This window comes from Rhinoderma darwinii, chromosome 2 (genome assembly GCF_050947455.1).
Source record: "Rhinoderma darwinii isolate aRhiDar2 chromosome 2, aRhiDar2.hap1, whole genome shotgun sequence".
Taxonomy (NCBI): Eukaryota; Metazoa; Chordata; class Amphibia; order Anura; family Rhinodermatidae; genus Rhinoderma; species Rhinoderma darwinii.
Genome location: NC_134688.1, coordinates 211,550,190 through 211,563,646, shown reverse-complemented (window position 1 = coordinate 211,563,646; position 13,457 = coordinate 211,550,190).

Here is a 13,457-nt window from a genome sequence, read left to right as displayed (position 1 = left end):
ATCTAATAACAGATAATTGCGGTGTCCTGATTCTGTTTCTGGAAGAGATAACGATCTGCCAGGCTGCGGTGTAACGTCTGTGTGACCCTTAAAAAGGATGGGCACATTCCTAAGAGCTGACGCTGCCCGGCACAAGTCTGTTATTACCCCACGGGAGGGACGTGCCCTGGAATGAGCCGCGCACCTCACATTACTCAGTCATTCTCACTAGGGCGAGCAACAACGGCTTTACTTGGACTCATGAGGACAGGATCAATGTGCTAGGGGCTGACAATAAAGTTTTGATGTTGAGAAGCGCGGGCTTTGTAACGGGCAGTGCGGTATAGAACAGTGGAATGTCCGGGGATTCTGCTGTGATCCGCTCCTCATGACTTGTACGTTATGACTTGGCCTCGAGTTTCACTTTCACAAGGCAGTGTCATGGGAGGAATGAGGTCACAGATTTCCTCCATGATGGGGCTTTCCTGGGTAATTTAAGTGTCTCTGAGGGACACTCCAGGCTGTTGTCCGTTATCACTGCTGATATCTAGTTATGTGGAATGCAAAAATGACATTGTGGGACTACAAGGAAATCTTATTTGTTTCAGTTACTTATATAGCACCAACGCAGCCCAGGTCCTCTTTTACTGTCCCCATTGGGGCTCATAATCTAAGTTCCCTATTGGTATGTCTTTATGGGGTCTGGGAGGTAACCGGAGGAAACCCACACAAACATACAAACTCCATGCAGATGTTGTCGCTTGGTTGGATTTGAACCCAGGACCCCAACACTGCAAGGCAATAGTGCTAACCACTAAGCCACCGTGCATACCATGGGGGAGTTCTCGAGGCCAAAAAATCATGGGAGGTGTGACCAGGACTAGCTTAAAGAGGCTCTGTCACCAGAGTATAAGTGCCCCATCTCCTACATAATCTGATCGGCGCTGTAATAACAGCAGTGGTTTTTATTTTGAAAAACGATCATTTTTGAGCAAGTTATGAGCAATTTTAGATTTAGTTTCTTAATGCCCAACTGGGCGTGTTTTTACTTTTAACCAAGTGGGTGTTGTAAAGAAGTGTATGAGGCTGACCAATCAGTGACCAATCAGCTTCATACACTTCTCATTGTTCCAGCCCAGCTTCTTTCACTGCACAATCACACTGTGCTGTGGATCATGCTGGGCTGTAACAATGAGAAGTGTATGATGCTGATTGGTCACTGATTGGTCAGCGTCATACACTCCTCTGTACAACACCCACTTGGTTAAAAGTAAAAACACTCCCAGTTGGGCATTAAGAAACTAAATCTAAAATTGCTCATAACTTGCTCAAAAATGATCGTTTTTCAAAATAAAAACCACTGCTGTTATCTACATTACAGCGCCAATCAGGTTATGTAGGAGACAGGGCACTTATAATGTGGTGACAGAGCCTCTTTAAAGAGGCTCTGTCACCACATTATAAGTGCCCCATCTCCTACATAATCTGATCGGCGCTGTAATGTAGATTACAGCAGTGTTTTTTATAAACGATAATTTTTGACGGAGTTATGACCTATATTAGCTTTATGCTAATGAGTTTCTCAATGGACAACTGGGCGTGTTTTACTATATGGCCAAGTGGGCGTTGTACAGAGGAGTGTATGACGCTGACCAATCAGCGACCAAACAGCGTCATACACTTCTCTCCATTCATTTACACTGCAGATAGCGATATAGCTATATCGCTATGTGCAGCCACATAAACACACTATGATGTTACTGCAGTGTCCTGACAATGAATCTACATTACCACCAGCCAGGACGTGATGTGTATTCACAATCCTGACCACTTCTCTGCACGTCTCTGTGATTAACAGCACAGCACAGCGAGACTATGCCTGCTATGCTGTAACTCACAGAGAAGTGGTCAGGATTCTTAATACACATCACGTCCTGGCTGGTGGTAATGTAGATTCATTGTCAGGACACTGCAGTAACATCATAGTGTGTTTATGTGGCTGCACATAGCGATATATCTATATCGCTATCTGCAGTGTAAATGAATGGGGAGAAGTGTATGACGCTGATTGGTCAGCGTCATACACTCCTCTGTACAACGCCCACTTGGTCATCTAGTAAAACACGCCCAGTTGTCCATTGAGAAACTAATTAGCATAAAGATAAAATAGGTCATAACTCCGTCAAAAATGATCGTTTTTCTTAATAAAAAACACTGCTGTAATCTACATTACAGCGCCGATCACATTATGTACAATATAGGCCACTTATAATGTGGTGACAGAGCCTCTTTAATTCTAGGCGAAAATTGAAACGCCCCCCCCCCCCCCCCCCACCAGATATTGAATGACTTCCCTTGGCTGTTCTACATCACTAGCAGCCTTCTCCAACTCTTGGTGATGCGCCGTTGCCGTGTACTCCCCTGGCATGCACGGGGCGGCGATGAAGCCCGGCAGAATACACCTCGCTGCTCAGTGCATGCCCAAGTAGTACAAGGCAGTCACATCCGAGAAAGTTGGAGGAGACTAGTAGTGATGTATAACAGCCAGGGGGATGTCAATCAAGCATGGAAAGGTGGGTTTGGAGTCAGGACTATGTGACTCTTCAGGATAGCGGCATCGCCCCATGACCCTTTAATGAGTAATTAGCATATAGTGTGCACCGTTTTGAAAGTTGATTTTATAGATTTTGCTTCATCTGAAAAAACATACAAGGGAATGTTTGGAAATATTGTCAGGTCAGGTATTACTGCATGGTGGTGGTTCAAGGGGTTAAAACTACCTGACAGGTTCCCATTAAAAAGACAATGAATTGAAAACAATTCCATCTGCCCTGCAATTTTGTTATTATAAATATATTCTATATATATTACAGCTCCAGAACCAAGCTCTGACATATACGGCTCCAGAACCAAGCTTAATACATACATACAGCTCCAGAACCAAGCTCCTACATATATATACAGTGCTAGAATCAAACTCAGTACATAAATACAGCAACAGAAAAAAGCTCAATACATATATACAGCACCAAAACCAAGCTCAGTACATAAATACAACACCAGAACCAAGCTCAGTACATAAATACAGCAACAGAACCAATCTCAGTACATAAAGACAACACCATAAGCAAGCTCAGTACATAAATACAACACCAGAACAAAGCTCAGTACATAAATACAACACCAGAACCAAGCTCAATACACATTTACAGCACCATAACAAAGCTCAGTATATAAATACAACACTAGAACCAAGCTCAGTTCAAAAATACAACACGAGAACAAAGCTCAATACATATCTACAGCACCAGAACCAAGCTCAGTATATAAATACACCAGAACCAAGCTCAGTACATAAATACAACACCAAAACCATGCTGAGTACATATATACAGAATCAGACCCAAGCTCAGTACATATATACAACACCGGAACAAAGCTCAGTACATATATACAACACCAGAACAAAGCTCAGTACATATATACACCAGAACAAAGCTCAATATATAAATACAGCACCAGAACAAAGCTCAGTATATAAATACAGCACCAGTACAAATAGAGCTCAATTTAATGCATCCCCTGCCGTATAGGTTTGTACGGCGTAAAACTACAGCTCCCAGCATGGCCCGAATAATGGTAAGGATATGCCGAGAGTTGCTGTTTCACAAAAAAAAAAAAATACCACCCATCATATAGTGACTACAGTACTGACTAAAGGCAGAATAAACATTTACATTAAGAGACTCACAGGTGATGTCTACTCAGATTCTAGTTGTTTTTTTTTCCTCTTTTCTTCTCCATCTGGTCCAGACCTCTATGATGACTTCTCCCGGCCACAGCCCAGTATTTACGTTTGTCGCTCAGATGTCTTCAGCTTCTCACTTTTCAAGCATTTCTGCACCTATACACCAAGATAAAATTAATGTTGCCACACACTACGCCCCTAAATATAATAGCGCTTTACACACACCGTGCCCCCTGTAGATAGTGCTTCCCATAGAGCCCCCTGCAGATAGTGCCCCCTGTAGACAGTGCCCCACATAGAGCCCCCTGAAGACAGTGCCCCACATAGAGCCCCCTGTAGACAGTGCCCCACATAATGCCCCCTGTAGACAGTGCCCCACATAAAGCCCCCTGTAGATAGTGCCCCACATATATAGAGCCCCCTTTAGTGCCTCTTGTAGATACTCCCCCATAAAGCTCCTGTAGATAGTGCCCACCATAGAGCCTTTGTACATAGTGCCTCCTATAGAGCCCCCTGTATATAGTTCCCCCAGAGATATTTCCCTACATAGATCCCCCTGTAGATAGTAGCCCTCATAGAGCCCACTGTAGATAGTGCCCTACATAGAACCCCTGTAGGTTGCGGTCCCATAGAGCCCCCTGTATATAGTAGCCCCTGTAGATAGGGCAGCAAAGAAAGCCCCCTGTAGATAGTGCCCCACATATAGCCCCCACCCTGTAGATAGTGCCCCACATATAGCTTTTTCCCCGTAGATAGTGCCACACTATCCCCTTGTAGATAGTGCCCTACGGATAGCCCCCTGTAGTTAGTGCCCTACAGATAGGACCCCTGTAGTTAGTGCCCCACATATAGCCCCCTCTGTGGATAATGGCCCACATATAGCCCCCTGTAAATAGTGCCTCACATATCGCCCCCCCCCCCCACTGTAGATAGTGGCCCACATATAGTGCCCCCTGTAGATAATGCCACTTACACTTTTAAGAGAAAAAATACAACTTTGCATACTCACCTGATCCCGTTCCCACGCCATCCTCTTGCAATGCAGGCCTGCTCTGTTTTGAGCAGGTCTGCTGGAGCTAAACGATGCAAGCGGGGCAATGACGTCATTGCCCCGCTTGCGTCGTTAAAAGGCGCTGAATGGCAGGGTACGTCATTCTGCCCTGCCAATCAGCGCCTTTTAACAACAAGTGGCGCGATGACGTCATTGGGCCGCTTGCATTGTTGAAAGGCGCTGATTAACAGGGTGCCCTGCCATTCAACGGCACAAGCGGCGCAGTGATGTCATCACGCTTGTGTCATTGAAAGGCACTGAATAACAGGGCACAGAACATGCCTTGCCATTCAGAGCTTATGCAGCGCTTATGCATGTAATTGTAGCTGCATCCTATAAACGCAGATACAATTATAGTTCAGGACGGGGTGGCGGCGTCTGGTTTTAGTGGCACTGCCGCTCCCTCATAGAGGCAGCAGGCCGCTGCCTGAGGCGAGAAACTCATCTCGCCTCATGGACGGTGCGTGTGCATTTTCGCGCGCAAAAAACGTGGCATTTTGCGCGAGCAAAAGGTACTTAACATCAACGTGTGTCAGCCGCGTATCATGCGTGGCTGCGTGATTTTCGTGCAGCCGCCATCATTATGACACTGTTTGTATGTTTGTAAACAGAAAAGCACGTGATGCTTTTCTGTTTTCATTCATACTGCTGTTGCGCGAATCACGCGCGTCACACGGAAGTGCTTCAGTGTGCTGCGCGTGATTTTCACGCACCCATTGACTTCAATGGGTGCGTGATGTGCAAACGATGCAGAAATATCGGACATGTCGTGAGTTTTACGCAGCGGACACTCGCTGCATGAAACTCAAGAACAGTCTGCACGGCCCCATAGACTAACATAGGTCCGTGTGAGGCGCGTGAAAATCACGCTCGTTGCACGGACGTATTACACGTTCGTCTAAATAAGCCCTTATACCATAAAAGTGTATAATGGGAAATTCTCTTTAACTGTGGTGTAAAAATATGGCCGTGGCTCTTTAATAGGAGTTTAAATACAAACCTTTAACCTGTTAGTAACCGCTCCATAGTGTTTTTACGGCGGCCACTAATGGGCTTTATTCCGATGCAATAGCCTTTTTACGACGCTGCATCGGAATAGATAAACAGAGCAGGGAGCAGTTAACTCTCCCTGCTCTCAGCTAACGGAGGTAGCTGAGGGCTGGGGGCATCCCTGCTCGAACAGGTGTGATCGATAGCAGTATCGATCTCACACGTTTAACCCCTCAGATGCGGCGCTCAATAGCGAGTGGTTTTGTTGAGAGGGAGGGAGCTCCCTCTCATGCCACCGGCACCCTTCATGTGATCGCAGAGTGCCGATGTCTTCTATGGCAGCCGGGGGGCCTAATAAAGGCTCCGGGTCTGCCTGCAGTGTATGCCTGCTAGATCATGCCAGAGGCATGGCCTAGCAGATGCCTGTTCGTTTTACACAGACAGGCATAATACACTTCAACACATAAGTATTGCAGTGTATTATAAATGCGATCAGAGGATCGCATAGTGAAGTCTCGTAGTGCGACTAGTAAAAAAGTAAAAAAAAAGTTTCATAAAAAGTTAAAGAAAAAAAGCGGAAAAAAATAATTAAAAACCCACTTTTTCCCCTTACAAACTGCTTTATTGTTAAAAAACAAAATAAAGTAAATAAGTTACACATATTTGATATCGCCGCATCCGTAACAACCCCAACTATAAAGTTATTACATCATTTAACCCGCACGGTGAACGTCGTAAAAAAATAAAAATAAACAACAATGCAAAAATTGCTGTTTTCTTTGAATCCTGCCTTAAAAAAAATGTGATAAAAAGTGATTAAAAAGTCGTATCTACTCCAAAATGGTACCAATAAAAACGACAAAAAAAGCCCTCATACAATTGCATCAGCAAAAAAATAAAAAAGTTATGGCTCTTCAAATATGGAGACACAAAAACAAATAATTTCGGAAAAAAAAAAGTGTTTTTACTGTGTAAAAGTAGTAAAACATACAATATCTATATAAATTTTGCATCATTGCAATCGCAACAACCCTCTGAATAAAGTTATTGTGTTATTTATAGCACACAGTAAATGGCGTAAATTTAGGACACAAAAAAGTGTGGCGAAATTGCTGGTTTTTTCTATCCCCCCCCCAAGAAAAAGTTAATAAAAGTTAATCAATAAATTCTATGTACCCCAAAATGGGGCTATTAAACATTACAACTTGTCCCGCAAAAAACAAGACCTTATGTCGACCCAAAAATAAAAAAGTTATAGCTCTTGGAATGCGACGATGGAAAAACATAAAAAATGGCTTGGTCATTAAGGTCTAAAATAGGCTGGTCATTAAGGGGTTAATATATAATAATTATGTTTTACGTCTCATTCTTTACAAAGCACCAACATATTGTATTCACTCACATCCATCACCTCTCCAATGGGACGAAAATGGCTTCTGTATCAATTGTTGTTCAAGAAAAATGTAAGTACATATTACTTCATTTTACACCTTAAATACTGCCAGCCCCAAAAGCTTTTAACCCCTTAATGAACGGGCCTGAAATGGCATTAATGAAAGCTACAGTTTTTCGTCTTTGCCTCTTCCTTTCAGCATCCATCATTTTTTTATTTTTTATTTGATGTGGTTGTATGAGGTTGGAGAAATTGTGTTTTTTTTCCTGTGTAGTTTGGGGCTACAAATAAATGACTGTGTAATTTATGTAATTTTTTCAACGGCACAAATGCACGAAATGCACGATTTTTTGGCGTTTTTTTATACCGTTTACGATTCATGCTGTTATATTTAGCATCTGTTAAATTAAATTAGGTTATTACGGTCTTGTAGATACCTTATATGTGTAGGTTTTTTTGTTTGTATGTAATTGTATGGGCAATAAAATATATTTTATGCTTAACCCTTTCCCGCCGCAGACATTTTTCGGATTTTCACTTTCATTTTTTCCTCCCCACCTTCCTAAAGTCATAACTTTTTTATTTTTCCATCAATATTGCTGTATGAGATCTTGTTTTTGTGGGACGAGTTATAGATTTTCGCTGCACAATTTATTGTACCATATAATGTAGTGGGAAACTGGAAAAAAAATATTTGTCGAGTGGAATATGAAAAAAAAGCGACTCCTCAATCTTGGGAGGGTGTTTGTTTTTATGGCGTTCACCGTGCGGTAGAAACGGCAGGTTAACTGTATTCTGTGGGTCAATACGATTACGGCGATACCAAATTTTTTTTATGTTTTACTACTTTTACAAGGAAAAAACTGGTTATTAAAAACATTAGCATTTTGTCGCTATATTCTGAGAGCCATAACTTTTATTTTTCCTTTGATTGAGCGTTATAATGGGTTATTTTTTCTGGGCTGTAGTTTCTACTGGTACATGAGACTTTTTGATCACTTTTTATTCCATTTTGTGGGAGATAAAGTGACCGAAAATCAGCTATTCAGGCGTTTTATTTCTTGATTTTTTTTACGGCATTCACTGCGGACTAAATAATGATATATTGTAATAGTTCAGACTTTTACGGACACGTCAATATCAGGTATGTTAATTTTTTTTATATATTGTGCTTGGGGGAAAATGGGAAAAGGTTTTTTTTTTTTACTTGAAATTTTTTTTATATATTGAAAAAACTTTATTTTGCTGTATTCAAATTTTTTTACTTGTCCCCCTAGGGGATTTGAACCAGCGATCATTGAATCGCTTGCATGATATACTGCTATACTGATGTATTGCAGTATATCGCTATACTGACACTCTCCTATGAAGCCCTGGCAGATGCAGGGCTTCATAGGAGTACAAAGATGGCAGACCTGGGGTCCTTTATCAGGCCCCCCGGCTGCCATGCCAACCAACGGACCTCTATGATCGTGCGGCAGGGAGGGAGGCGTTGCAACATTACAGGCTGACCCCTGTTTCTAGCCATTTAAATGCTACGGTCGCTATTGACTGCGTCATTTAACGATCGGGATCGCACTTGAGCGGGATCCCACTCTGTGGAGCGGGCTCCGCCCTTGAGCCTGCTCCATACTCCCCCACCCGAGGTGCGCCGTATATACTAGTAGATATGGTGGATGTCGGGAAGGGGTTAATAATGACTTTTTTTTTATTTTTCTTTATTATTATTTTGAACAACTTTATTGTTTACTTATAATGTATCAGCATACTCCAGTATGCTAATACATTACACTGTGTCAATATGACACAGGCCTCTGTTAGGACAACACATAATGTGGCCTGACAGCAGGCTTATAGAACAGACAGCCCTGGAGTCCTTTCTAGTTACCCAGGTCTGACTGCAGAGGAATACCCAGATCTTCAATTGTGTCACCTGTGACAACATCAAAGAGTGGAGTCCCCATTAATCATACTGCATTCATGAACCGCGGCAATCTAATAGTTCAACAGCTGGGATCAGAGTTCCCTCCAAAAAATGGCGATAGTGAACTAACTTGGTGTTTATCAATACTGACTGAGAAAATTTTTGAAGCAGGAACAATCAGTGTAAAGATCAATAGTTGGGTCGTAGCAATAATTTTTGCATCAATAGACACGATTATCCGTGATAATCCGAAAATCAGTTTTATCATTAAGGATTATTATGTCTTAGGGTATGTTCACACGCTTAACAAAAAACATCTGAAAATACGGAGCTGCTTTCAGAGAAAACAACCTCTGATTTTCAGGAGTTTTTGAAGCTGAAAATGAAGCGTCTTTTAATTTGGAGCTTCTTTTGAGGCTTCTTTTGAGGCATTTTTTGAGGCGTTTTTCATAGTGTTCAATGGAAAATCAGCTCCAAAAAACGCCTCAAGAAGTGACATGCTACTTCCTTTTACGGAGCGTCTTTTTACGCTCCGTTTGTTAAAAAAGCCGTGTATAAAGACGCCCCATATGAACTAAATGCTGTTTTTCCCATTGATTTCAATGGGCAGATGTTTGGAGGCGTTCAGCTTCCGTTTTTTCAGGCTTTTTCGAGGCATGAACGCCCCGAAATACGCCTGAAAACACTGCGTCTGAACATATTCTAACCACCTGCCATAGAGGTTTTTCTCCAGTTCAAACAACAATTTTTTCAAGGCTGGGTTTACATATTGTGGTGAAAATGCATTCTGCCGCAATTTTTGCAATAACCGTGTCAGAATAGCATAATTTTACCGCGGTCATGGCAAAAAAAACCACATATTTTGATTGTGACATGTGAATCCAGCAGATTTGGGCCAGATTCAGACAAACGTGTGCGTTTTGCGCGAGCAAAATACGCTGCGTTTTGCGCGCACAAAAGGCACTTGACAGCTCGGTGTGCCCTGTTCTTATGGATGCGCGGCTGCATGCTTTTCGCGCAGCCGCCATCAATATGACACTCCGTTTGGATGTTTGTAAACAGAAAAGAACGTTGTGCTTTTCTCTTTACATTCATTCTTTTACTGCTGTTGCGCAAACAACGCTTGTCCCACGGAAGTGCTTCCGTGGGTCATGCGTGATTTTCACGCACCCATTGACTTCAATGGGTGCGTGGTGCGCGGAAAACGCAGAAATAGAGAACATGTCGCGAGTTTTACGCAGCGGACTAACGCTGCGCAAAACTCACGGACAGTCTGCACTGCCCCATAGACTTGCATAGGTCCGTGCGACCCGCGTGAAAATCATGCGGGCTGCACGGACGCAAATCACGTTCGTGTGAATCCCCCCTTAGAAGCAGATTCAGGGGCAGCGTAATTAAAACAAATGTGTCGTACAAATGCCACTATTGATACAGAATCCCAAAACTAAGGCCATCGGATCAACTGTCAGTTTTTCATGGCCGTTTTGCATCCGTTTTGCCCTCCAATTTTTATGGACGTTAAAAAACACTGCTGAATTTCATTAGTCAGGATTTTTTGTTTTAACCCCCTGAAAACAACACCATAGTGCCCAAGTAGATAGTGCCACAGTGCCCAATGTAGATAGTACCCACATAGAGCCACAGTGCTCACTATAGTGCCAGTTCCCACATAGATAGTGCCGACATAGATAGTGCTCACATAGTGTGACAGTAAAGACATAGTGACACAAAGTCCACATAGATTGTGCCCACAGATAGTACCACAGTGCCCACATTAATAGTGCTACAGTGCCCACTGTAGATTGTGCCACAGTGCCCACTGTAGATATTGCCACAGTGCCCACTGTAGATATTGCCACAGTGCCCACATATATTGTGCCAGTCCCCACATTGATTGTGCCACAGTGCCCACTGTAGAGTGCCCAGCGTTGTGTATGTGTATCCTAAGGACGCGGATACAATTGAATTCCTTGTGACCAATCAGTTTTTAACGGTCGTCACAAGGATTGATTTATCAAAAACTGATCCTAAAAACTGATCCATTGATTTGTATAAGGGCCGTCGATTCGTGAAAACATTGAAAAATAGAACATATTTGAGGGCCAGTATTCACAGGCCGTTAAAAAAATGGCCCTGTGAATCCACCTATAGAACTTCTTTGTTATGTAAACGGCCGTGTGACTGTTGTGTGAATATAGTCTTACTAATAAATTAATTAATGGCAAAGATATATCATAGCTAGCAGACTCAAGCACATCAAAGCTTTACATATAATGACTCGATTGTCCTCTCATGCTGAGTGACCTACCTCACCCTTTAACAAAATCCACAGCAATGTTAATAGCAATAAATATTCCACATGTAAAGGCATTCTATAGTACTGTGGCAGCAGAGTGTTTAATAGCAGACCACATACAATGCTCTCCCTTTGTAGTATAGCCCATGTCCCAAAGAAGTCACCAAGAGGAATGTGTATCTTTACTTATGCTGCAAGCATCTTCATCATGGCAGAGGAGGATAGCTACTTAGAAAGTCTGAGCGAACATCTTTGCCATATTATTAACAGAGGATTTCTTACAAAGGCTGAGCACTTTGGCAATAAGAGCCATGGAAGCTGCACTGGAAGGCTGGATTCACACGACCATGTTACGTCCGTAATGGACGGAACGTATTTCGGCCGAAAGTCCCGGACCGAACACACTGCAGGGAGCCGGGCTCCTAGCATCATAGTTATGTACGATGCTAGGAGTCCCTGCCTCGTCCCGTACTGTAATCATGTTTTCAGTAAGGGACAGTAGTTCCACGGAGAGGCAGGGACTTCTAGCATCGTACATAACTATGATGCTAGGAGCCCGGCTCCCTGCAGTGTGTTCGGTCCGGGACTTTTGGCCGAAATACGTTCCGTCCATTACGGACCGAACATGCTCGTGTGAATCCAGCCGAAATCCGCACTCCTCAATTGAGACCTGTTTAAACAGATTATACGCATTATTTGATTTTAAGAAACTTTGTTTAATGCTAATCATTTTCTCAATTGAAAATGTAGGCTCTATGCAGCAAAAACCACTCACCAAAAAAGAAAAAGACATCTGTAAGGCCCTGTTCACACAGAGCTTTTTGCAGGCAGTAAAATCTGCAGAATTTGACCTGCCTACACTCTCTTTGCCATGTTTTTCACAGTGTTTTTCCCTTCGTGGCCATTGAGCTACGCGGGCAAAAAACTCAGCAAAAACCCCTTTCTCTGCCTCCCATTGATGTCAATGGGAGATTAGAGACAGAAATGCCCGATGAAAGTGCATGACACTTCTTTTTCCCGCAAGCGTTTTTTTCCGTTCGCAGGAAAAAAAACTTCTCCGTCTCCCATTGAAATCAATGGGAGGCATTATCGGCTCTTAGTTGGCGTGGTTTCCGACTCGGTTTCCGCGTTAAAAAAGCGCCAAAAAAACTGTGTACAAGGTCTAATGATGTAGTAGCTAGTAGTAGATAAAACTTGTAGTTTCTCACTCGGTATTTGATAAATATAATCAAAATTGTATTGTACGTCAGCTTTGATATTTGAAGGGTTATTACCATCTTAGATATTTATATGCTATAAATATCTGATAGATGCGGGTCTCAGAGCCATGTTGAGAACGGTTGCCACATCCAGGTGAAGAGTGAATGGAGAGGTGGCACACTTGCTCAGCTGTTTCCGTAACAACTATAGAACAGAATTGAGAGAGTTGCGCACATGTGTGGTCCCTTCTCCGGTGGCTGCCTCACCTGGTGGGTCAAGGGACCCCCGTTCTCAATATAGGTGCAGGTCCCAGAGCTGAGCCCCGCTTCTATCAGACATTTCATACATGTCTTAGATGAAAATAACGTTTTAATGTATATGACCATTTTTTACTTGCGTCTCCTACAGCACAACATCATGTACATCGGATGATTTACCTGTAAACACACCTGAACATTGAATGCTATCTGACTAGAGGACATCTGACCAGGATTGAGCTTGCTCTTCCAGTTTGAGTGCTTTGCATTTTTCGGTTATGGACTTGTGTAATTTGGCAGTTTTTTTCATGGATGCAATCACCTAATTTATACATCTCTAGATAACTATGAAAGAAACTAAGGTGTGGTAAAGTAAGGGCTGAGGCATAAAGACAAAGAAAGCTAACATCTCACCAGTGAAACCGTAGAAGGATTATTATATGGAGCTATTTTCCTTCAGACATTATTTCCCCATTGATTCATTTGATCAAACAATACCATGCTTTGATCCAGATCTGGGTAATGTTGTACTAAAAATGCAAGTAGCTCCACCTTTGTTTTCACTAAGGTTTGTCACATATTTAGTTAGTGTCCTTTCAAGCAGGTGTGTTTGCTGGTA